This window comes from Sus scrofa, chromosome X (assembly GCF_000003025.6).
Source record: "Sus scrofa isolate TJ Tabasco breed Duroc chromosome X, Sscrofa11.1, whole genome shotgun sequence".
Lineage (NCBI taxonomy): Eukaryota > Metazoa > Chordata > Mammalia > Artiodactyla > Suidae > Sus > Sus scrofa.
In genome coordinates, this window is record NC_010461.5 from 21785002 (window position 1) to 21812200 (window position 27199).

At 35.1% G+C, this 27199-nt stretch overlaps 1 long non-coding RNA gene across 3 annotated transcripts in view; it reads right to left on the bottom strand.

The window, feature by feature from the left end:
• Nucleotides 1134–27199, bottom strand: part of LOC110257722 — a 177683-nt gene continuing 151617 nt past the window's right edge. For 2 of the 3 annotated variants that reach the window (XR_002340651.1, XR_002340650.1), the window contains 2 exons: nt 11273–11385; nt 1134–2214 (listed from right to left, as the gene is read on the bottom strand). This is a non-coding gene — a long non-coding RNA (uncharacterized LOC110257722). The other variant, XR_002340652.1, reaches the window with a different exon arrangement.

Below are 27199 nucleotides of genomic sequence, written 5' to 3' on the forward strand. Positions count from 1 at the left end.
CTGGCCAATGGTATTCATTTAATAAATGATTGTTGAATGAATGGATGAATATATGACTGAAACTTCCTAACTTTTAGTATGCATAAGAGTTGTCGCCTTACTTTTATCTGTTCTGTCAGGCTTTAAAACTTTCATATAGCAGGGTTTTTTTTTAAAATTTCTAGGGTTTTTTTGATATTTGCATATTAGGTTTATTAAAGAGAGAGACTTGCAATTCATGTCAGCTTTTAATCTTGGAATATCTTTGGTAAAACTGAGACTGCATAGCAATTTATAAGCAGGAATGCTTCATTATAAATTGTGATTGTATCACAGCAGCTCAATAGAAAGATGAAGTTGTAAATATAGATGTTCAATAATTAGTAGAAATAGAAAGTCAGGATTGGAGTTCCCATCGTGGTGCAGCGGAAATGAATCCAACTAGGAACCATGAGGTTGTGGGTTCGATTGCTGGCCTCACTCAGCGGGTCAAGGATCTGGTGTTGCCATAAGCTGTGGTGTAGGTTGTAGACACGGCTCGAATCTGGTATTTCTCTGGCTGTGGTATAGGCTGGTGGCTATAGTTCTGATTCGACCCCTAGCCTGGGAACCTCCATATGCTGTGAGTGTGGCCCTAAAAAGAAGAAAAAAAAAAGAAAGAAAAAAACCAAACAAACAAAAAAGAAAGCCAGGATTAAAGAGCTGAAACAGCCATAAGTTTAATTTAGCACAACTAAGACATTAAAAATAAATACTTATAAATAAGTGATTTACCCAAGGTCATAAAATAAATTGGTGGTAAAAGAAAATTTTAAGTCCAATTTATTCTTTTTATATTGGACAATACTCCACTATTTTCCTACCTTTTAAGCATCAAATTTTGAATGAAGGAGGTCCTATTGTGGCTCAGTGGAAATGAATCTGACTAGGAACCATGACGTTGCGGGTTCAATCCCTGGCCTCGCTCAGTGGGTTCAGGATCCTGCATTGCCATGAGCTGTGGTGTATGATGCAAATGTGGCTTGAATCTGGCATTGCTGTGACTGTGGTGTAGGCCAGCAGCTGTAGCTCCAATTAGACCCCAGCCTGGGAACCTCCATATGCCATGAGTATGGCCCTAAAAAAAAAAAAAAAAATTGAATAAATATGAGGCCAGCTAGATTTTTTCATTTCTCTTAAATTGCAATCAGGAGATTGGAATAGAGGCTAAAGCAAGCAAACACATCTCCTTGAAAATGCGACCAAAGAGCTTACCTATTACCATGGCATGGGGTGCATAGCTGACAAACTTCGTTTTCTTGGATCTCAAAATGGGTAACTTGCCTGTCTCTTATTGCTGTGCACATCTCTCTGAATAATACTCTTGGCAGCCCTGAAAATGGCTGTCTGGTTGGATCTTTGTTCTATGACAGGCCCAGAAGTCTGTCTTTCCCATTCTGCCCCATAGAATCTGGTTGAACCATATGTGGTTTTAACCATCCACTGTACTGGGACTCTGGCAGCAGAGTTGGCAGAGGTCCACTTGAACCATGTGCTATTCTCACCACTTGAGATTCAGGGTGTCCACTGGTACGTGTCGACAGGTGTTCAAAAGGAATCAAAAGCCATACAAGTCAAGCTGTAAATGACTTAGGCTTATATTTTAATATACCTATTGCATTTTGCCTATTAGAAGAAATCACAGAGTCATTGATAACCATGCTTGGTAGGGACCAAAATCATAACATTTAAGGAGGTTTGAGGAAGTACTGGGATAACTGAGAAATTAGTACAAGGTGTTTTAGAACCAAATACCTCAAAATTTCTTAGACATGAATTATAACATAATACATTCTAACGCATTTGTCTGTGATTTTCTTCCTACCAGGAAAAGGGACATTATGCAGATAGCACATAAACTGTAGTGTACACAAATAACAAAAGTTTTAATAAGATCTGGTTGGGCACTGGGTCAGAGCATCTGAAGCTGCCCAAGATCACTGTCATTAAAGGAAATCTAAGTTATTGGGAGAATGCCATAATCGGAAGGAAAATGCAAACACTGTTCTCAGAGAACTATTGATTCTCTGCTTTCAGGCTATTCATTTGTTTAAGACTAAATGTTCAAGTTACACTGCAGAACACCAAATCACCTTGGAGTTGCTGCTTCGGCCGTTGCACCACAGCTAATAGAGATAGGCTTGCATTTTCTCCTGAAGTCTTCTATCTTCCTTTAGTGTCATTGAACAAGGGCTGCTGGAGTGTCAGAAAAAATATTTATTGCTCTTCCATATGTCACTGCCCTCCTGCCAGTGACATGTGTACTCATCAGTCAAACGGAAACTACCCACCATGTTTGATTTACTGCAGTTGAAGGAGATCTGTTTGTGGGTTCCTATAACATAAACCATTTTGCTTGAGATTAATGCTCTGATTTGCATGCAGCTCATGGGAGTTCTATCATTAGTTTTCATGATATATCAGGACTAAATGTAAGAAATGCAACTCTGTTTTTTTCTCTGTGGGGTCCTGCTCTTTTCCTTTCCTCCCTCACATTTTCATTAACTTTCCAGTAGTTGTTCGGTAAAGCATTATTTACTTTGTGCCTTCTTGGGTCCCGATAGAAGATTAAGTGATTAAGTTTTAGCAATACAGAAACCATGAATAAAGTTCCTCATCAGAACATGGAAAATGACTGGAATAGCAACAAACGTCTAGTCTTGCTAGTGGACTCTAAACAAAGATAATGCTGGTGAACCTGTAGGAAAATAAAATTGACTTTTGTCACCAATATCTCTGTTCCATTTATATTCTGTGAGAGATGTGATGTAGGAAAGTCTTCACAGTTTTCTGAGTTGCTCAATTTTAAGAAACTTTCTAATATACTAAATTCTATTGTATAGAATTCAAAATCTGTAATAGGTGACATTTTTGTGCTCTGAGTAAAAACGTTCTATAGGTACACAATTGTATCTTCTTTGACTAGCCACACCTGATCGCTACATTGTGAGGATGGCAAGATTAATCACTAAGAATAGCTCATTTTATTTAGGTGCAGCTTCAGATGTGGGAAACAATTCACTGAGATATTTCTTCTATATCCCAACATCTTCAAGAAAGCTCCAGAAGCATATCAAATTGAGTTTTACTAGTGCTTCCACAAAGAAGTTATTTTTTTCTAAGTAAAGAAGTAAGGATTTTATTGTAATATACAAAAATGGAATCTTTTACATATTCAAAAATATAGCCAATATATTACAAAGAGTTTAAAGTTAGGCAGATGAGTGATGTAGGTCTTAAACTTGTATCAATACCAGATATTCTAAATACTTAGGAGTTCCCATTGTGGCTCAGTGGTAACGAACCCAACTAGTATCCATGAGGATGTGGGTTTGATACCTGGCCTCATTCAGTGGGTTAAGGATGAGCTGTGGTGTAGGCTGCAGACGTGGCTCAGATCTGGCATCGCTGTGACTGTGGTGTAGGCTGGCAGCTGCCGCTCTGATTCAACCCCTGCCCTGGGAACTTATATATGCCATGAGTGTGGCCCTAAAACAAAAAAACCCTTAGATGTAAGAAGGCATATCAGTGATCTGAATGTCTAGAGTTGTCTAAGAATATTGTGCTCCCTGACTTTACACAGACATATACTAAACTCAGGATTGAGACTGGGACCAAGCACCGTCATCATATGCCCAATGAGCCACAAACTGGACAAAATGTCTGTCAAGGATCCTTAAGTATTATTCTTGTTGGCACAAGTCACTTTACCTGAATTTTTTACCTCTTACATGTGCCACCTATGGAAGGTTAAAGATCTCTTGCTCGAAGTCTATAGTGACCAATTAGGTCCTAGGGTATTCTGTGATTCTAGAAATTTGTTTTGTTTGCTTTTTAGAGCTGCACCCACAGCATGTGGAGGTTCCCAGACTAGGGGTCTAATCAGAGCTACAGTTGCCAGCCTATGCCATAGCCACAGCAACATGGGATCTGAGGCATATCTTCAACCTACACCACAGCTCATGGCAATGCCAAATCCTTGACCCACTGAGCAAGGCCAGGGATTGAACCCGCAACATCATGGTTCCTAGTTGGATTCGTTTCTGCCATGCCATGACAGGAACTCTAATGATTCTAGAATTTTCTGAGCCATCATCAATATGTTCTGTTTTGCCTCAGGCCATGAGGAATTGGCTAACAACCAGTATATCTGTAGTTGCACTTGGACAATAAGCAATGAAGATGTGATTAAGTGCTTGTTTTCTTGAGTAGGGCATACAAAGTATTCGAATTCCAGCTCCACCTTTATTATCTGGGTGATTTTGAATAAAGAATTCCATCTTCCAAATCTTCTGTTTTTGTCTTAAATTTGGTTGATAAAGTGTGTGGAACACTTAGCAAAGTGTTTGGCAGATAGAAATTGCCAATAAACCTTAGCTATTATTATTGTTAGAAACAATATTTAGGCCTCTAGAAAATTTCAATTGGCAGATCATAACTGCTGTTCAAGCCACCTCTGAAGTATTGAATGCAAACGAGAAGTGATAAAGTTGATGGCGAGATGCAGGTATATTTACTTGGTGAATCAAAGTAGGTAGTTTTTCACATTTGTTGAGAGAAATCTCCATAGACAAGAAAGGAAGCTTAGGGAACATCTCCTCTGGAGACTGGGGCAGAGAATAGAATACTGGGCATGTGAAATTTTACTACCGTGTGCTAGAAATGGAAGTACGTTCATCGGAATAACCTGAGCCAGCCAACATCTTGCTAGGAGACCTACCACTACTATTGCTCAGAGTTTTGGTAGAATGCATGTAGCTGTGTGTGTCCTGGGGGTGAGCACTGTATCATTCTGCTTTTTATAATTATCGGTATTATTGGGCTTCTCTAATACTAGTTCTACCAATAGTTGATTAAAAATGAAGTGGCTAATGCCACTTTAACAGTGTTCCTACTGAGTGGGAAATATATTCTTTCAAAGTTTTCAATTTGTAGCAATGTATATGTATAACAACAAAGAAGAAATACGATACTCATAAACAAAATTTCCTGTAATTTTCTATTGAAAAAGTGAGTAATTTTGTATTATCTAAGTTAACTTATACTGGAGAGTATACAATAGGCTTTTAAAGCTTTCTATGTATATTACCTTTTCAATCATGGTAATTATGGAATCGTTGAATACATATTTTACTTATGGTGGCAATATATTTCAGAGTTTCATGTATGATCCTATTTATTCTGTTTGTTGTACTTCTCTCTCATTATACTTTCTTCACAGCTGTGAAACAAATATTTGTACAATGGTAATAGTTTCTCACCCTCTTAGAGACATTTTACCAAGAAACAAATAAAAATGCCCCTGGAAGTATTGTAGAGAAGCATAATAAGCATTTTAATATAAGCAGCAGGAATTCCTTTTGACTACACAATCCTTTTTATAAGACCTTCCTTTGAATAATTTAAATATATATGGAAACTAACCCTCAACCTAAAACTTATGTGATCAAGATGGCAATGTTAAAGCATGCTTTATGTCTCATGTCCCCTTTCTAAGCTACACATACACAAGGTCACACAATCATACATATACCCAGAGATTATATTCTATTTGGCCATCTTTTTTGCACTCTTTTTGAGAGATTACCCTCTTTTTTTTTGGAGAGATTAAACTATTAGGGTTAAATTGGCATCTTAGAAATAGACCACCTCACTGATCATGATTAAAATCTTTAGCCATTGCAATTCTAAAGGCTTTAATTTGATTTGTTTCGAATTAATTGCCCTTGTGAACCAATTAATCCAATTCTCTTATACCTTCTGACTACATTTGGGTATTCCCTTTAGAACAGTGTGCCGTGGTCACTAGGGGGATTACGTATAAGAGAGTAGAGGTGGACTGGGTCACGCCCTTACTATTTGAACAACTCAGAGGGAAACCTAGTACTAATATTTCTAGTGGTTTTGGTGGACAGTACAGTCATATGTAGGTGTGCGTAACTTGAAATTTGTGTGATGAGTGTCTTAGAAATGTGCGTGCCTAGAGATGGTGTGCCAGCAGTGTCATCTTTGGAGTGGAAACAATATAGAATTAATTCATTTTACATGGCCTTAACTTAAACCCATATGAAATACAGCTATTGATCCAGTGCTGCATTTATGAAGGAAAGAAAGTTTCTTACTTCATGAGCTGCCTCCCTTTTATGGACTCTGCTGAACAGATTGGTTCACTTAAAACCATTAAGAAGTTCTTGTTGAAAAAAATTAAAGTAAAATAAAATAAATTTTCCACCTCCGACTTGTGACTTAGACTTGTAAGATTTAAAATATTGTAATGGAGTTAACGAATCCGACTGGGAACCATGAGGTTGCGGGTTCGATCCCTGACCTTGCTCAGTGGGTTAAGGATCCGGCGTTGCCGTGAGCTGTGGTGCATGTCGCAGACGCGGCTCGGATCCCATGTTGCTGTGGCTCTGGCGTAGGCCGGCGGCTACAGCTCCGATTAGACCCCTAGCCTGGGAACCTCCATATGCCGTGGGCACGGCCCTAGAAAAGGCAGAAAGCCAAAAAATAAATAAATAAATAAATAAATAAAATAAAATATTGTAACCAACTTCCAATTATAAAATAAGTTAAAAGGATATGATGTGTAGCATGGTTATTAAGTTAATAATACTGTATTACATATTTGAAAGTTGCTGAGAAAATAGATCGTAAAGGTTCTTATCACAAAATTAAAAATTTGTAACTGTATGGTGACAGATGATAACTAGACTTATTGTGGTGATCATTTTGCAATAAATATAATTGTCAAATCATTATGTTGTATACCTGAAACCAATATAATATTGTTTGCCATTATACCTCAATAAAAATATAAAGGCAAGATGAGTACATAAAAATACTATAAATGTTTCCCAGTTAAGCTTTCTCGGTTCTCAGTAGAATTGCTTTCAAATCAGTTCAGGTAAATGTATATCCATGATTTAAACACTGTCTTCAGGGAGTTCCCTTATGGCTTAGCAGGTTAAAGATCTGGCGTTGTCACCGCTTATGGCTCTGGTTATAGCTGTGGCTTTGGTTCAGTCCCTGGCCCAGGAAACCCCACATGCTGCAGGAGCAGCTTTAAAAAAAAAAAAAAAAAGGGAAAAAAAAAAAGAAAAAGAAAGAGACTTCCTTCATGGAAAGATTTACTCTTTCCCCTCTTTCCCACGGTTTCACCATGATTCTCTGGGGAAATGAATTTTAAACATTTCCTTCAAGTCTCCTCATTATTCTTCTGTCTCTTGCAGGACTCCAACATGTGATTTTAGGTTCTTTTTTGATTTCTCAGGTCTCTTGTTTTAAACTTATTTTGACATCTAGCCCGGTCTCAAAGAACTCTTTGTTTCCAGAATCCATGCTTTTTACCTATCATTATTAATAGGGTCACTGGTTTTCAGGCCTGTTCCTTGGCCTGACAAATGGTAAATATTCCAGCCCCAGAAAAGTGAGAGTTGACCATTTCAGTCAATACTAAAGATTATGGTAAAAACTAAATTTTTTTAGTTTTTAATCAATATCTTGATTGATGTAAATCTATATAGACTTTGCTGTGTACTACTTTTGCACTAAGGAAATTTATAGTCCTTTCTGTCACTAGCCATTCATTGATCCATCTACCCATCAAAAAGGAAGGTTCCTGTTATAATTGTTTTGTTTCCTCTGTAAATAATATCCAACACACACACACACACACACATGCATATCATCTAAAAGCTTATATAACATGAACCTGGAATGAATAACTCTTCCTGGTTGACCTGTAGAATCTGACATTAAGTGTGCTTTAAATTGATATTTATTGAGAATACTCTTAAAAACCCAAAAGTGCAAAAAAAATTTTCTCATGAAAGATGGTGCATTATCTTCCTAAACTGAAAGCTTGACTTCTCAGTTGGAAGGCAGTGACACTTGGACCAGTTTTTTTTTTTAAATGGATTATAGGATTAAATCTTACAAGTAGATTTATTTCTCTATGGATAAGACAAATAAGAATGTGCTATTCAATCTCTTGCTTCTCAGTTTTATGGGCCTACTAGGCAATTATTAATGGATTAGGAAAAAAGGCAGGCTAAATAAACTCTTCAATTGTTACCAGTATTTAATATAAAGATACCAAGTACATTCAAAGATTCTCAAGAGGTGGGAAAATAAGCTGAGTGAAGTAAATCTTTTTCAAATGTGAAAGCAAGTTAAAAGGGCTAAAAGATAAAAAGGAATCAAGACTGAGAAGGAAGGAAGAAGTAGAACAGATAAAAGTTCTAACTCTATCATTAAAGGTGAATTGGTATATTTCACATGGGAGGTAAAAGTCCTCTGATAGAACACACAGGGTTGGGAATCATGTCTGTTTCCACGAGACATACCTTCTGACTCATGGGGAATTAAGTAGAATACACAGGAAAGACTTGTCTTGTAGGGAGCAATAATCAGCCCTAGACTGACCACTGCCCTGGTCCTGCCAAACAAATCTTAAAAGGAATATCTGAAAGAAACAAACTAACCTAAGAACTTAATGGCATCCTAGAACAAAACTGAAGAATATTTTAGGCATACAAGAATATCTAGCACCCAACTAGGTAAAAATCGAAAAGTCTATAATCCAATCAAAATTTAGGAGGAATGCAAAGAGGTAGGAAAATGAGACCCATGATGGGGAGATAAATCAAAACTGACCTGGATTGACACAGATATCTACCCTATTAGTATTATCATACATCTAATTGGTAGATGTCCTTCAAGATGCTATACTATGCCTTTACCAGCATATAAATGTGCCAACAGTAGTTCCCGTTGTGGCTCAGCAGGTTAAGAACCCGTCTAGTATCCATGAGGATGTAGGTTTGATCCCTGGCCTCACTCAGTGGGTTAAGGATCTAGCGTTGCTGTGAGCTGTGATGTAGGTTGCAGATGCAGCTCAGATCCTGAATTGCTGTGGCTGTGGTGTAGGCCGGCAGCTGCAGCTCCAATTCGACCCCTGGGCTGGGAACTTCCAAATGCTGTGGGTGTGGCCCTAAAAAAAAAGCAAAATAAATAAATGAATAAATAAATGTGCCAACAGTAACCAAGTATACTGAGTCTTAGTTATCCGAGTGTTGATCATCAGAATCCCCTCTTTGGTTATTCTATAAGAAAATAAGTCATTGCAACATGAAAATATCTGCTAATGAATAAAGGGTTATATATATATATCGCCTTTACTATGTTGAAGTATGTTTTTTCTATATCCAATTTGTTGAGAGATTTTTATCTTGAAAGGATGTTGACTTTGGTCAAATGCCTTTTCTGCATCTATTAGATGATCATATGACTTTTTTTTCTTTTGTTCTATTAATGTGGTATATCCCATTTACCGATTTGCATGCACTGAACCATCCTTGCATCCCAGAGATGAATCCTACTTAATCTAGTAAAATGTACCATTGAATTCGATTTGCTAGTATTTTGTTGAGAATTTTTGCATCTATATACATGAGGGATATTGGCTTGGAGTTGTTTTGTTTTGTTTTCCTGTTGTGTCCTCATCTGACTTTGGTATCAGAGTAATGCTGGCCTTGTAAATGTCCCCTTCACATTTTTGGAAGAGTTTGAGAAAGATAGGTGGTGCTAATAATTTAGCAATATATACATCTATCAATTCATTATGTTGTGTAGCTTCAATTTATATGGTATTGTATGTTGATTGTATCTCGATAAAACTTAAAAAAAAAGAGAGTTATGTTATTGGTCTCCTACCTCCCCAAATCCCTCTCTGCTTTACACTAGTGTCTCTTATTTTGGTCTTCCTCTCAATGTCACAAGCTGCAAAGATAAACTGAAATCACAACTGAAAACAACTGCCAAAGCTCTTCAGAAATTAATGACTTGAATAATTAAGGATTAATAGAGTATATTGACAATAGGTACAAATAAAGCACTCAGATATTTAAAGGCATTTTGAGGATTTAGGGGGAGATTTTGAACCTTCCCCTAAGGTTCATATACTATGATTTTAATTTAATTTTGGCAATGCCAATTATTTTTTCTGTGTATTCTATACTTTCTATATTTTATCCTTCCTCCCTTTTTGGCCTTTTGTTGAATTTATTGAATTTGTTTATTTCTTTTCATTTTGTATTTTCAAACTTTAATTTTCTATTAATTTTCTATTCTTCAAATTGCTCTTAAAGTTTCAAATATTTAACTTCTTATAATTTTCTAATAAAAATATATATAACTATAACTCTAGAGCACATAACACAAAAAACTCAGCATGGTCTCATTATTGTCCACTCTTTCCCCTTATCATTTTCAATTTCTAATGCAGCTACTATTTGGAATTTTAGTTCCAGATTTTTACAAGCATGGTATTTTACAAAAATTACTTACATTTAACAATGAGTGTCTGATTTTTTGTTTTGCTGTCTTTACCATTACTTCTTGTACCCCATTCCTCATTTCTAGTTTTATTTTCTTTTTTTGTTGGAATATATGTTTTATTAGCTTTTCACAATGTCTTCCTTAATGGTAATGCTTATGAGTTCTTGTAAATATGAAAATGTTTTTTTTCTCTTACTCTTTAATAATATATACAATTCTATGTTAAAAGTTTTTTCTTTTTATCTCTTTTAATTTTTAGCTCTCTTCACATAGTTTTTATTTCAAATACTTCTGATTAGAAGCTTGATGTCAATTTTTTTTAACCTATTATAAGTAATCTGGCTTTTCTCTGTATCTTTTGTCTGGAATTACACTTCTATGTGCCAGGGAATGAATGGTTTTAAAATCCTGCTTTGCAGTATAGTTTTGGGTTCACAGTTGCCTCTTGAATCCTCATAATACATTTAAATATTTGAGAACTTTATCCTTATTTTCAGTATATTCTATTAATTTTTGGTTGTTTCAATCTAGAATATAGTGAATATTTTCAGCTTGGAGAAATCCCTAAGCATTATATTTTCTCTTTAAATTCTTCTTTTTTGTCTTTTTAGATGTCCCATTAGATGGACATTGAAGCTTCTGAATTCATTCTACATTCCACTTAGCATTTTTCCATACTTTTTAGTATATTACCACTTTCTCTATATTTCTGGAGGACTCTCAGTCCAATTTTCAAGAATTTATATTCAATATTTAATAATGTAAAATTCTTAATTCTGCATATAGGTATATTAATTACATGATACTGCATATTCTTATTTCAATATAATTGCATATGGGTGGAGATATTTGATTATCTCTGGACAGTATATTGGGCTACATTTCTAGGCCTGTGCTGCTAATTTTTCCTTACCATTCTGCATGTTCTTTCTTTTTGTTTACCAGCCAGACAGATATACAGCCATGAGTTGGTTGGAGACTGGATCCATGGATTACCACGTGGAGGAGAACCTCCTGACCAAGACTCTGCATAAGAGAGAAAGAAACATTGATTGGGTAAGCTCTTGAGATTTGGGGGTTATTTCTTGAAGCATGTGGTATTCTTTAACTAATGCAGATATTACATAATAGTATCTAGTATAATGCTGACATTTGATAGTATTGGATAAAATTAATATAGTCTTATTTGCTTCTTATTTTTTCTTATCCTATGTTTTCAGACTTCATTGTCTTGTCAAAAATGATACCAAGTTTATTTACTTATCTATGCCATTACCATAACTATCATTATATCATTCAGTACCCAACAAATTCATTACTCATTGCAAATTTTGACTGGCTACTTTAAAAATAAAGTTTAGTTTATATCTGAGGGATAGATTCCCATTCTTACATAAAATCAATATTTAAAAAAAATTTCCTCCATTTGAGAATTTGAGTTTTTTGCCGTATTGTATATTTTACACACTTTTTAAAGTTATTTAAAAATTTTAAATTAACTCTCCCCTCTTGAATTATCCATAGTATGGAATTTGTGTTCCATAAGTTAGTGAGTTAAAAAGGTGACAAAACACTTACAAATACTTATCGTTGACCAAAGCTATTCTTATTTTAATTTACATTTAATATGTTGCAAAATAAAAATAATGCAAAATTCATAAAAGGGTACGCTAAGTGCTTTCAAAACTAACTTATATTGTACATATTTTTAATATTGTACAATATTAAAAATAATGCAAAATTATTGTACATATTTTTAATATTGTCGATGAGGAAACTGAACCCTAAAGATGTTAGATGACACATTTATAGTTTGAATTAGTAAGTGGAAGAGCCAGAAATTTAAACCATGCCTGTATTAATGCAAGGGCCATGCTCTTATTCACTTCAACATTCCACCTCCTAACAATAAATTGTTATCAATTATATTGATATTTTCCTGACTGATATATTTCTAGATTATCAGTAACATTTAAGGGAGATCAAAGTGACCAAAATAACTCCATATTTATACATCTTTCCAACCCCCATGGTTGGGTAAGGGACCAGAGCCCTCAGGTTCAAGCCACCCTTCTGCTGACCATGAGACTAATCTTTATGTCAAGTTAGAGTGGTTCAAAGGAATATACACTACCAAGGTCAGCCCTTCTAAAATTTCCTTTTTTTTTGGAGTTCCCATCGTGGCACAGTGGAAATGAATCTGACTAGGAACTATGAGGTTGCGGGTTCAATCCCTGGCCTTGCTCAGTGGGTTAAGGATGCGGCGTTGCCGTGAGCTGTGGTGTAGGTTGCAGACGTGGCTCGGATCTGGCATTGCTGTGGCTGTGGCGTAGGCTGGCAGCTATAGCTCCAATTATATCCCTAGCCTGGGGACCTCCATGTGCTGCGAGTGCAGCCCTAAAAAGCCAAAAAAAAAGAAGAGAAGAATTTACTTTTGTTTTGTTCATGTGTTCAAACATCCTGCTTCTACTCTCATTCTTAACAATGTGGGCTTTGCTGGCTGTCCAACCTGGGCTAAATTCTATATGACTTTGGAAAAATTACTTTATCTTCCCAGATTCTGTATTTTTCATTTATAAAATGAAAGTAGTAATGATAAGTATTATTATTGTTAAAACTGGCATTTGTTGGGTACTTACTATATTGCTGCCACTGTGCTAAGTGCTTTATCATAAATTATCTTATTTAAAATCCCTTCACTATTCCCCTCGAGTGGATACTATTATCCTGTATATCTTATACATGAGAAATTATATAATTTGCCCACAATTAAATAGCTATTAACTGACTGAAGTCAAACCTAGAATTCACTAACTCTAGAACCACGGTCATTGCTTCTATGAAACTGACGTACTACCTACTGCGCTAAAAGGCACCTCACAGTTATTACTTCTGCAAAGCATTTATTTTTTACTAACATTAAAATCATGTATATGTTCACTTATTTTCTCCCCATTTCCCGGAGTAACTTGATTTTTTAGTTGTCCATTTTTTGTTGTTGTTCAAGTTTTTATTGGTTCACCTAGATTCGAGCAGCAAACTTAAGACCCAGTCTGTTGCCCCTCTCTAGTGGCTTGCTTGGTTCCATGAACACAGTCCATTTGCTGGGTCCCTCTGTCACTTTTAAGGACTTTCTGGCTCTTTCTCTACTGGATTGAATGTCCAGATATCTCCTGCCTTGAACATCTCCATCTCCTACCTTTACTTACCTGATTATTATGCACTACATTGTCTTTCAGTGGTCTTTTCTAGTTTTAAAATAGCCATCCAAATAAACATTGACTAAATTCCAACTAAAGAAGATACTTGTGAATCAGACATATATCCTGCTCTCAGTGAGCTTACACACTAGTGCAGGAGATAGAATGCATGTAGAAATGACTACAGGGCAAGTAGGAAGTAAATTATGCCTTGAGAGAAATATAAACATTTGTGTAAGTGTTCAGAGAAAGAAGAGTTGAGTCAGCTGACATCTTTGAGTGCCTAAGATATACCAAATAGTGTCACATATCTTATTTCACTTCCTCATAACCCTGTGAAGAAAGCATTGACATGCCTATTTTTCCAAATAAGGAAAATGAGGCACACAATTATGAAGTAATTTGCCCTAGAACACTGCACAGGTTGGACACAGCGATCAGCTGCTCTGAATAGACTGCTTTTGTTCAGTGGTTAGGTCTAACCTCTATACCCTAGTCCTTTTCCATTCTCCTGTTTGGCTAAATCTATTCTAGACTTCCCCAGTAATTCAGTCTCTCCACCTTTACACCTCTTTTCTTACCTTCCTTAATTGATTTCTGATTAGAAAAGGAGAGGGGAAAAAGCAGTGTGGGGCGGGGAGAGGTAAGCAAGTTATTTAGAGATATACATCCTTAAACTTTATGAAATCCCATTTATATTGTCATCCCATTAACACTGAATATTGCCCAGGGCCAGTCCAATGTAAAACTGGTAAGAAGGGTAAGTTTATCTGGAGTGGCTCTGACATTTGATTTTGCACCATTCTCCAACTGAAAGTATATTACAGTGTTCTATTTGCTTTGTCCCTGCCTGTTTTCCAGGGCTCCCATGCTAGTCTGGCATTAGGAAAACTTTTTAAATGGGGTTGGCCGCCTACCCACACAGACCATGAGCATGTGATTACCTCCCACCAGCCTTCACATAGGCTTACTTGACATTGACTCTGGGGGGCTGAGTAGGAAAAGTAGGTGTCTTGCAGGTTCAGAAACATCCTTTCTAAGCCTTAAGGACTGATGATCTGTTCTTTACCTTATTTGCTTCCTCTGATCTAATTTCTATCTTTCTTATACTTGCTTTCCCTGAAACTCGGACATATTTTGTTCTTCCCCTTTAATAATTTATCAATTCCAAGTTGCTCATCTTTCCCTTGGACTTCGGATGCCTAACCTGTTCCCTTTTCCTTTGGAATATGCCTTTAGGGCTATTGACCTCAGGATGTTCAGTTGGTATCAATGATGTAAACTTAGTGTTTTGACAAAAAACAGTCTCTAGGGAAACTGGAGCTTCCTAAAAGTTATTATTCTAGGTTGTGGGTGTTGAAGATAATTCTTACTGTTCTTAAGAGTCCTGTGTGGGAGAAGTGAATAAATTAGAGTATTTTGAATATACAGACATATGTATGAATCTGGGAAACAGCAGTGGCATGGTGGTTAAATAGGTGAACTTTGTTGTCACTCTGCATGGGATCAGATCTTGGCCCCAATATTTGATAGTGCATGGTTTTAGGAAAGTTATTTAATCTCACAATGCCTTATTTTATTTATTAAACAAGAATATCAACCACAATAATAATATATTTTATAGCTCCCCCTCCTCTTTTGGAGTGAAGAGTAATTAAGATTATAAATACTCAGCATTGGAATAGGTATGGTATATGTAAGCATTCAATACATTGTGAGTGTAAAGGAAAGTGTACTTCTTTTAAAAATACTGTTCAATTAGGTTTCAGTGGAAATCGGTTTTAAAACTCTGAGATGTGAATTTTACTTTAAGAGTTGCATGTGCAGGTAACTTCAGGAGAAAGAGATAGGGGATCTTTATCTTAGACACTGAGACACGTCTAATGGTACTTTGGAGGAATTAACAATTTGCATAATACTGATGACCCTTGAACAATGTATAATCCATGTATAATTTATAGTCAGCCTTCCATATCCCTGGTTACTCAGCATCCACAGGTTCAACCAAGTTTGGACAGTGTAGTAACATGGTATTTACTATCGAAATATAACTGCATATAAGTTGACCCAGGCAGTTCAAACCCACATTGTTCAAGGGTCAATTGTACAGTAATTTATCTAAAAGCACAAAGTTGCTTCAAAAGATGTGCACTTCAATCTAAAATTAAAGAGTGAGATATTATTGGAGTTCTTTTGTGGTGCAATGGGTTAAGGATCTGGCATTGTCACTGCAGTGGCCTGGGTTTCTGCTGTATGTTCCTGTCCCAGGAACTTCCACGTGACACGGGTGTGGCCAAAAAAAAGAGTAAGATATGATCTTGTATTTTCTTGTGATATTTCAAAATGTTTCAAAATAGAGAAAACAAGGAATAGAGAGAACCAAGTGAGGTTCAACAAAGAGCTGTTAATTGCTCAAGATTCATGTAGTGGGAGAAAACAGAACTGCTTTTTCTATAAGCAAGAAACCAGGATGAGAATGATGAGGTCTTGCAAATTTAAAGTGGTAGGGATATTTTTTTAAAGTTTTCTATCAGAAAATAAACTGGGGGTGTTTTGGGAGGGTTTTTTAAGAGTCTCTTTGCAGTGGATATATGTCTTTACATGGAGAGATAGTGCCAAATATTTGGATTTAAATATTTTTTAAAAAAAACTTTTAAATGGGTTATGAACAGAATTAAAGATAATGAGTTTAAGTTTACTTTTTCTGGTGAAAGGTGTCTGCTAGAATTTGAATCAGAAGTACTTTCATTCAGATGCCTATATGATAAATACCCATAAAACTGTAAAACTTTGCTATAGCTGTTAGAGATCACAGTTTGGAGCAGTTCAGATTATGAGATCATTGAAAACACTTTCAAATGTCAGTAAACTCATTTCTTGAGCTGCTGGCTATCTACTGGTGAAGACAGGAAGAACGTCTCAATCTTCTGGTGTATGCTTCCTGGTTCAATTACTGTGATGTGGTCAGAAATATTGCCTGTACTTTGGTGATGAGGTATTTTTGAAATGCAAATTAACACTCTCTCTTAACGTACAGTAGAATTTCACTCCTGACTGTCACTTTTAATAACTTTTATGCCTTTGTTAATTCTACATAGCATGGGAAAAGTCTGAAGGAGTCCTATCAGATTGCTAAATATGGTATCTGAAATGTGGTAAGAGAAAGGTGAGAGTTGGATCCCTTAAGTTCTTACTTTGTGTATTTTTTTAAATGGTGAAGTTTTAAGTGATTTGGTTTTCACTACATTGTTTTCTCCCACTTTTGAATTTTGAAAATGTATTTACAAATTAATAAGGATATATGACCTAGCAATTCCATTCCAAGTTGTCTACTTACATATTCACCAAAACATATGCACTAGAATGTTCCTAGCATCAATACTTGTGATAGCCCCAAATCCAAACTATTGATATTTCCAAATACATGTGAGTGTATATACCCACACACATTCTCTTACAATAGAATACTATACAGTGATGAAAATGAATAATCTATAACTATTTGCAGACATTTAGCTGAATTCCACACACATAATATTGGAAGAAGTTAGTAACAAATGAGCCCATAGCATATGATTCTATTACATAAAGTGCATCAGGGTAAAGCTTACACATTGTATTAGAGGAAGGGTAGTAATTACCTTTAGAGGTGGGATGACTGATGGGGAGAAGGAGCTTCAGGGATGTATGTAATCCTGTTTCCTTTTTTTTTTTTTCTTTTTCTTTATTATTATTTTTTTAGGGCCACATATGGAGGTTCCCAGGCTAGGGGTCAAATCGGAAGTGTAGCCGCTGGCCTACACCACAGCCACAGCAACCGGGATCTGAGCTGCATCTGCGACCTACACCACAGCTCATGGCAATGCCAGATCCTTAACCCACTGAGTGAGGCCAGGAATCGAACCCGAACCCTCATGGTTACTAGTTGGGTTCGTTAACTACTGAGCCATGATGGGAACTCCGTCCTGTTTCTTAATCTAGGTGTGATCCTGTTTCTAAATATTTGTGTAGATTTATTGAGGTGTAACCTTTTGAAATATGTCCTTTTATGTATTATAATATACTTCAGTAATAAGTATTAAAAAGGAGAACATCTCTTGATTACCAACTTAGGGAGTTTTCTGATATTCTAAAACGTTATGAAGAATTTCCTGTTTGGAGGAAAATAAAACAAATTTTAGACTTGAGATCTAGAATACACTCTGACAGTGCCTTACATATTATATGTAGTTGATGAATAAATGTGTGTTGATGGACCAATGTGCTTTATTTTATTGTTGTGATGATTTTAAAGCATGATGTTAACAGGTCATGATAAATATTCACATTAAAACTAGGTACGCCAAGTCATACTTTATAAAACTCCTTAAAGGTTTTCTCTTGGAGTACTGAATGGTGCCTAATGTATCAGTCTTAAAAACGTGGAAGGCTGATAATGAAATTGCGTATGTTCAATTTCAAAGGACATTGCTAACTCCCTGCTTTATCTCTATTAGTACTTTCTATTTGGCTTCAGTCCTCCTTTTAAATTGTATTCATTGAATTTACCAAGGACAGTAATTTGTTTATCATTATGATGATGCATTGCCCTAACAGATTAGTAGCTTGATATTGTTGTGGTTTTTCCTTAATCACAAAGAAGATATCTTTCATAGTGATTGAATAATTTATTTCATGTAGGAAAATATTTACTTTAGCAAATGCAAAGTTTTTTATTAGATGGAGATTTATTTTAAATGCTGCAGATTTTTTTAAATAAATGGCTAAGTTTTTGAATGAGGCCTGGGAGTAAAAAAGAAAAAGTTTCATACACACTGAAATTTCTTTAAAAACTTAAAAGTTTAAGCAAATAAAGCACTCACTCACCAGAACACAATTTGATTGTCAGCTTTTAATTTGAGGATTAAAGGACTTTAGAAATTTAGCAGACTCTCTGTAGGCTCATCATTGAATTAGATTACATCAAAGTCTCATAATTGAGAAATGCTCTTATTTCTTATTTTGGTACTCTTGTGGCTATATATAATATATACATATATAATAAATATATAAATACATATATATAAATACATATATATGTATTTCTTGTTATAGAGACATATACGATATATATGGCCCTTATGATAAAAGATATCTGTATGTCTTTTATCATAAGGGCCAAGTAAATGTTTTTACTAAATGTTCTGTTTTCAAGACTTGTTTCAGCATTGCATAGAAATTAAAAATTTTTTGAAGTTCCCTCCATGGCACAGTGGGTTAAGAATCTGACTGTGGCATCTTAGGTCGCTTTGGAGGTGTGGGCTCAGTTTCCAGCTTGGATTGCAGCTGCAGCTCAGATTAAATTCTTGGCCCAGGTGTGGCCATAAAATAAGAAGTTTAAAAAGGTAATTAAAAAAAAGAAATTAAAAAAATTTTTTACTGCCATCTTTTATGTTCACCTCTAATTTATGTACATTGTTGAAATCTAATTTACATGTATTACTTTTTTGAATATTTTCTAGTTCTTTGATGTAGGGGGCTCATTCCCCCCTTTTTCTCATGGAATTCTAATACCATTTTCCCTACAATGATTTCTGTGATAAGGGTTGATAGGCCCTCTTCAGATGCAGAAAAGTCTTGAGCTTGTTCTGTTTTATTAGAATGTCTTCTGTACTGATCCCAGGTGGCTCTATAAGTCTTTGTTGAGGGAAGCTCTGGAGGGATGAGCTAGGTTTTAAAATCTAGTTGCATTTTAAAGACATGAAGCACCAGCATCTGAAAAATACACCAGGGAAAGCAGAATAAATGAGAGATGCAAAGAAATAAAGTTACAGAGGTTGAGGCTAGTGCTTTTGAGGTTTCCAAATGCAAACCTGGAGGTATTGAATCTCAGAGGATTTTAGGGATGTTACAGAAAGGGATGAAGGAAAATGAATTTGAAACAACTCTGCTGATTACTGTTTTCTGAAAGCACATTCTAAGTTTAAAAGGATATTAGATTTTAAAAAGCAAAAGCCCTCCTATTCTTGGTAATACAAATGAAGTTAATCAGGTTTGATAGAGAAGTGGGAGTGATTTTCAATACATCATGGATCAGAAACAATTAAAAATACGTTGGATAGCCTTACATAGTCTTCATCACCATCATCTAATATAGCATCAAAACACTATGCAATTTTCAAGCATTAGAAAGTATCTAAATTAAATATAGATATGTTTTATAATGATGATTAGTTAAAATGTCTAGGTATTTTCAAACATTACTTTAGAATTTAATCTGCTCAAACTTGTCTTCCATCTTGTCCTCGGTCAAATCATAAAAAAACTCACTCAATTCTTACTCTTATCTTCCCACAACCCTGGGATCTCTGGTTACAATTTATGATTAGTTCTTATGATGATGTGCATCTTAATGTTTGCTCTCTATTAATATACAAGAAATCAAGGCAGTTGCTTTCTCCAGACCCAACACATTTGTATGCTTCCAAGGAAAACAGCACATTTTCAAGATCTCTTCTCACTAAGACTGATTTTAGTGCTATAGTCACAAGGAAATTATGGTCATGATGCTGAGTAAAAAATAATAATGATAATATCTATATGAAATTTAAATACTTTATATTTGGTTTTTAAATTTACTTATGTTTTTCCTGTGCTTTTATTTAGAAATTATACTTTGGCATTTCCAGGGATTCTGATATAGGAGTAACTCATCATTCTGTTAAATAGCCAACTTTCTTCCAAGTACTACAAAGAGTAGCATTTAAAACCAAAAGGGCTAGGATTTACTTGGAGTTTTTGGAATTTTTAATCTTCTGCAATATTACATTTTCAAGTTAATTTTATTTTAATCTAACAGATTTTGACATGCAATAAAATATTTAAACAGTTCCTTTTGTTAAAATTAGAAAGTACAATATATGTTTAAGCATAGTCTTCATAAAATTTTGCAAATGTGCATTTCTTACATCAACTGAATACCAAATCTTTAAATTATCTTTGCTGCCAGAGTAGGAACTCTTTCATATAACACAGTTACAGCCAAAACTTTTTGGTTAATTGAAAAAGTTGTTAAAATGAAGACTAAAAAATATGTTCAAACCATAACTTGAAAAAATTTATTTAAACTTTATTTTTAATAAAATTTAAGTTAGTAAATTTAAATGATGAGATATCCACCTATTTGCCAACCTTTGAGTTTAATCCTACCATAGGAAATTTGCCTTTGCTTTTTCCCCCATAAACTACACCCATGATAGATTGTATATGATTTCATTTTGTGCATGTAAAAATACAGCGAGACTCTAAAAACACTTGGGAAGCAAGCCAAATAAAGATACTCCTAACAAGTTGCTTTACCACGTTTTAACTTCCCCTCTGCAATCTTCTTGCTTTTGTCTATTTATCAGAGCCCTCAAGTGGTTGCTTTTTTTTTTTTTCAGTTGAAGTATAGTATACATACAATATCATATTAATTTCAGGTGTTTAACAGTGTTTGGATGTTCAGATACTTTACAAAATGATCACGTTAGTCTAGTAACCATCTATTACCATACAAAGTTATTACAGTATTATTGATTATAATCCTTATGCTTATATATTATATATTACATTCTCATTACTAATTTATTTTATAACTGAAAGTTTGTACTTCTTAATCCTCCTCACCTATTTTTTTCCCATACCCTTCTGTTCTTGAAAATACCAGTTTGTTCTCTGTATCTGTGAATCTGTTTTTGTTCCTTTGGTTGGTTGTTTTTTTTTAGATTCCACATGTGAGTGAAATAATGATATTTGTCTTTGTCTGACTTATTTCACTTAGCTTAAATGGTGAAGGGAAAAATGCACAGGTGCATGCAAAAGAATGACCACTTTCTTACAACATACACAAAAATAAACTCAAAATGAATTAAAGACTTCAGTGTAATACATGAAGCCATAAAACTTCTAGAAGAAAACATAGGCACCAAGTAAACTCTCTCTCTTTTTTTTTTTTTTTTTTTTTGTCTTGTTGCCTTTGCTAGGGCCCCTCCTGTGGCATATGGAGGTTCCCAGGCTAGGAGTCTAATTGGAGCTGTAGCCGCCGGCCTACGCCAGAGCCACAGCAATGCGGGATCCGAGCCACATCTGCAACCCACACCACAGCTCATGGCAACGCCGAATCCTTAACCTACTGAGCAAGGCCAGGGATCAAACCCATAACCTCATGGTTCCTAGTCGGATTTGTTAACCACTGAGCCACGACAGGAACTCCAACATAGGCAGTAAACTCTTTAATATCAGTCTTAGTAACATATATTTTTACCTGGCTCCTTAGGCAAGAGGAGCAAAAACAAAAATAAATAAATAGATTAATACATTACCACATAAATACATTAAACCAAAATGGGTTTTTTTTTTTGCACAATGAAGGAAACTATCAACAAAACAAAAGGGGGAGTTCCTGCTGTGGTACTGCAGGGTAAGGATCTGGCATTGTCTCTGTGGTGGCACTAGTCTGATCCCCGGCCTGGCACAATGGATTAAGGATCCAGCACTGCCGCAGCTATGGCGTAGGTTGCAGCTGCGTTTTGGATTCCATCCCTGGCCAAGGAACTTCCATATGCCATGGGTGTGGCCAAAAAAAGAAAAAAAAAATTTGGTCAGTGTATGTTTTATTTTTCTCTGAGATAAATATCTAGTGGACACCCTGAGTCACATAGCAGTATGTTTAATTTCATAAGAAAATGTGAAAATATGCTGCAGTACAGTGGTGCCATTTTATTTGTCACAAGGAATATAGAGAGTTCCACTTGTGCCACATACTTTCCAACATTTGGTGTGTTGTCAGATTTTTGTTTTTGTTTTTAGCCATCCTGGTGTTTGTGAAATGCTATCACATTATGTTTTTAATCTGAATTTCCCTGAAGAAAAAAGATGTTGAATTATTTGACCCATGGGTATTTAGAAGTAAATTGATAAATTTCCAAATATTTGGGACTTTTCTAAAAGTATTATTTTTACTGATTTCTAATTTAATTTAATCACATTGTGGTCAGGGCACATAATTCCTGAGGTTTCAGTCTTTTTAAAGTTTGATCTATCTTAATCAATGGTCTGTTCCATTTGCTCTTGAATGAACAGGTATTTTATAGTATATGGGTATAAATGTTCTATATATTCCACTAAGTCAAGTTAGTGGGTTTTGTTGCACAAATATTCCGTGTATTTTTCAATTCACTTCAGGTCTTCATTGTCTTACAGTAATGTAGTCATACCAATATCTTAAGACCAATGTTTTCATAATATATCACTTTTCCATGCTTGTATTTTTCCCCTTTCTCTGTCTTCATAGGTGGATAACCTATTTTTAAAGATTTCATTTTGCTTCCATATTTACATTTTAGCTATATCTAGCATTTAGATATTTAGCTGTACAGTATCTCTTGATATTTTTAGTGGCGGATATAGAGATTATAATATACATCTTTAAATTATCACAGTCAAATTTCAAATAATGTTTTACTATTTCACAAGAAGTGTAAGGACCGTATGCCTTTCCAACTCCATTTACACCTATTGCTGTTTTTGTTGTTGTATGTTTTTCTATGACATTTCTATGAAACTCATGATTATTCTTTCAATTTTGATTTAAACAGTCATAGGTCTGTTAAATTAAATTTAATAAAATAAAATGTATGGCACTAAAAAGTTACTTTTTACATTTACCTAGATATTAACCTTCTCTGATACTCTTCATTTCATCCTTAACATCTGAATTTTCATGGTATAATTTTCCTTTAGGTTGAAGAAATACTTTATTTTTTCTAACTCAAATCTTTTTTTTTTTTCTAAATAATGATTTTATTTCAGCTTCATTTTAAAGGGTACTTTCGCTGGATGTAAAATCCTGGGTTAAAAGATTTTTTTTCATTTCAGCAATTTAAATATGATAACTAGCCTCTTGTGATGAGAACTTAGTAATCATTCATTAATTGTTCTCCTGTATGTATAATGTTTTGGCTTTTTTTTTTTCTGTCTCCTTTAATATTTTCTGTTGGAGTTCCCATTGTGGCTGAGTGGTAACAACGCCAACTAGTATCCATGAGGATGCAGTTCGATCCCTGGCCTCACTCAGTGGGTTAAGGATCCAGCATTACCATGAGCTGAGGTGTAGGTTGCAGACACAGTTCAGATCTGGTATTGCTGTAGCTGTGGTGTAGGCCGGCAGATGCAGCTCTGATTGGACCCCTGGCCTAGGAATTTCCATAGGCCATGGGTGTGGCCCTAAAAATCAATCAATCAATTAATTAGAGAAAATAAAATTTTCTGTTGATGTTTCACTTTCAGAAGTTGACTATGATGCGTCTAGGCATGTTTTTCTTTTTATTATCCTGCTTTGGGTTTTCTGGGCTTCTTGAGTCTATAAATGTTTTTCACCAAATTTGTAAAAAAATGGCCATTTAAAAATTTTTTTTCTTGCCTCATTTTCTCACACTATTCTTTTAGACCACTTACTATTGTCTCACAAGTTATTGAGTCTCTGTTTTGCTTTAATACATTTTCTTCCTGTTTTCCTGATTAGGTAATTGCTATTGATTTAACTTCAAGTTTACTGAAACCTTTTTGTCCTTTTCCAGTCTCCCATTAAGCCCATCCACTGAATCTTTCATTTTAGATATTGTTCTTTTCATTTCCAGACTTTCCATTTGGTCCTTTAAACAAAACAAAACCTTCAATTTCTCTCCCGACATTTCTCGTGAGTGTACTCATTATGACCAAATTTTTAAGTATTTTAACATATTTCTAATAGCTGATCTATGCTTGATAATTCCATTATCTGGGTCATTTCAGGGTTGATTTCTATTGACTGCTTCTCTTCTTGAACATGAGTCACACTTCACTGTTTTGTGTCTAATAAACTTTGATTCTTTAGTAGACATTTTGGGTTATATGTTAGAGACTCTAGATTCTGTTTTCTTTCCCTGAACAGTGTAGGTTTTGTTGTAGCAAGCAGTTACCTTTGCTGGACTTAAACTCTGTCTTCCCTGAAATGGACAGCAGCTGAAATCTCTGTTCAATTATTTTAGCTTTCCATATGTTGCTCCTGGAGTCTCCCATGCATATGCATAGTCTGAAGGTCAGCCAAGTATTTGAATGGAGTTTCTGTGCAGATTTTGCAGCTCGCTTCTCTTTGGCTTTCTTTTCTGGAAATTCCATTTTTAATTTCCAGCCACTCAGGCAGCCTGAAACTTCATCTCCTGATTCCTCAAGCCAGTAAGACTATTCTGCATTGTGAAGATTGAGCAGTACCCTCATGGAAAAAGGTGTTTAATTCTTCACAAAGTGAGATTCCCTTATTTCAAGACCCAAATTGCCGTCACTGTCTGCCTTTTGAATACCTTCTTTCCCCAGGAATCTTCCAATAAAGACAAATATCTAATTGTAGGTGGTGGTATTAATTTCTATTAACATATATGCTAATCAAATGAAGTTTGTGTTAAAATTTCCACAACACTGAAAATGAAACTTGGAAAATCAAAGTGTGATTTATCTGTGGCAGTAAATCAGAGGCCATCATTGCGGGTGAAATTTTAGGTTAGGAAAAAAAATAAAATTAATGCTCTCTTATTCTATTTATTTTTAAGGATGGAAATTATGTCCGTGAAATTACTACCTGCAAATAGATTTACACTTTAACACAGTCGTATTGATTAAACTATTAAATTAACAAAACAGAGATACGTAAGCTTTATCGTTCTTTCAAACTGTTTCTACTGAATATAAATTGTACACAATATCTAAAAATTGTCTGTGTTACTTGCTGTGTCTAAACAGAAATACAACAAATTACATTTCTCCAATTATGTTGTTTACATCTAATTCAAACTGATTTGTAAAGCAGCACAAAGCATCAGCAGGAACAGAGATTATGGCTCTCACTACAGGGTTTTAAGAAATATATTTTTATTCCTTTAATTGACATAGATAAAGGGAGAAGCTTTCTGATTTATTCATTATTTATTGCATATTAAAGTTCGCATATTTGAAAATTTACCATTGAATTTAACCTCAGAGCAGCTGCCTTTTATTATCATTTTTTTCCTAATTAGGAGGGATGCGAAATCATGGCTAGAAAAGTTTTTTTTTTTTTTTTAAATGGCAAGATCCAATTTGTGGTTCAAATGTAGTTATATTAATTCAGATAATCATTTACCAAATGTAGTTATTGGAAGAAATTACCTATGTAAATACTCTGTATTAGTCAGCAGATGGCATGCATTGTACATTATCTATCCCTCCCTGTTATCACACGTACTTTAGAATAGAAAGCATCTGTTTTTCTCAAAAAGACACATTATTCCCTCATTTGCAGTTTAGTGTTAATTTGTGAACTATTTAGTGATAATCAAAGAAGGTGATATTTCATCTTCATTTAGTTTGTACAGCAGATTCAATCAAGTATAAGATGGGGTAAAAATATATCGAGCAACTCCTTAGCAAGCTTAAGCATCTATAAAAAACAATCCCGAGCAGTTGTTTTCCTGCTTTGGCTAGAGGCTTGCACAGGAGGACAGAAGCCTTTTGGATGCAGTTTCTGAGTGCCTTCCATGAATTTGAGGAATATAAAAACCATTTTCTGTTATGTGTGGATAACCACATAAATTCAAAATCCAAGAAACAATCAACAAAAAGAAGCAACCTACTTTACTTCTAAGTCATTTATTTAATATAACACTGGAATAGCTTAATTGGTAAATCTCTTTATGTATAAAAGCTTGCAAGTGTTCACAGGCTTCCTTTTGAGTGGTTTCAGAGGAGAATTTGGCTGGTAACCTCTAACCTAACATAGCCTAGCATATTTCTTGTCAAACTGATATCCATCTGTCAGCCTGGCCTGATGCCGATTCCCAAGGTATTAGGTCACTCTTTGCAGGGTCTGAGTGGTATCTGCTAAAGTTATCTCTAGGGAGCTAAGTTCCATATATAGAGAGTGAACAGAGAACAGAAACATAAGCATCCACCTCTTCAGGCAAAATGGGGAGCCTAGACATTTGCCTTCCTTTATACTAGAGGTACTTTTTTTAGATTTAAAAAAATTTTTTTATGATTTTTATATTTTCCATTATATTTGATTTACAGTGTTATGTCAATTTCTACTGTATAGCAAAGTGACCCAGTCATACATATATACATAACATTCTTTTTCTCACATTATCCTCTATTATATTCCATCACAAGTGACTTGATATAGTTCCCTGTGCTATACAGTAGGATGTCTTTGCTTATCCACTCCAAATGCAATAGTTTGCATTAACCCCAGACTCCCAGTCCATCCCACTCCCTCCCTTCCCCCTGACAACCACAAGTCTGTTCTCCAAGTCCATGAGTTTCTTTTCTGTGGAAAAGTTCATCTGTGCCATATATTAGATTCCAGATACAGGTGATATCATATGGTATTTGTCCTTCTCTTTCTGACTTACTTCACTTAGTATGAGAGTCACTAGTGCCATCCATGTTGCTGCAAATGGCATTACTTTGTTTTTTATGGCTGAGTAGTATTCTATTGTGTATATACACCACATTTTCTTAATCCATTCATCTTTCAATGGACATTTAGGTTGTTTCCATGTTTTGGCTATTGTGAATAGTGCTGCAATAAACATATGGATGCATGTGTC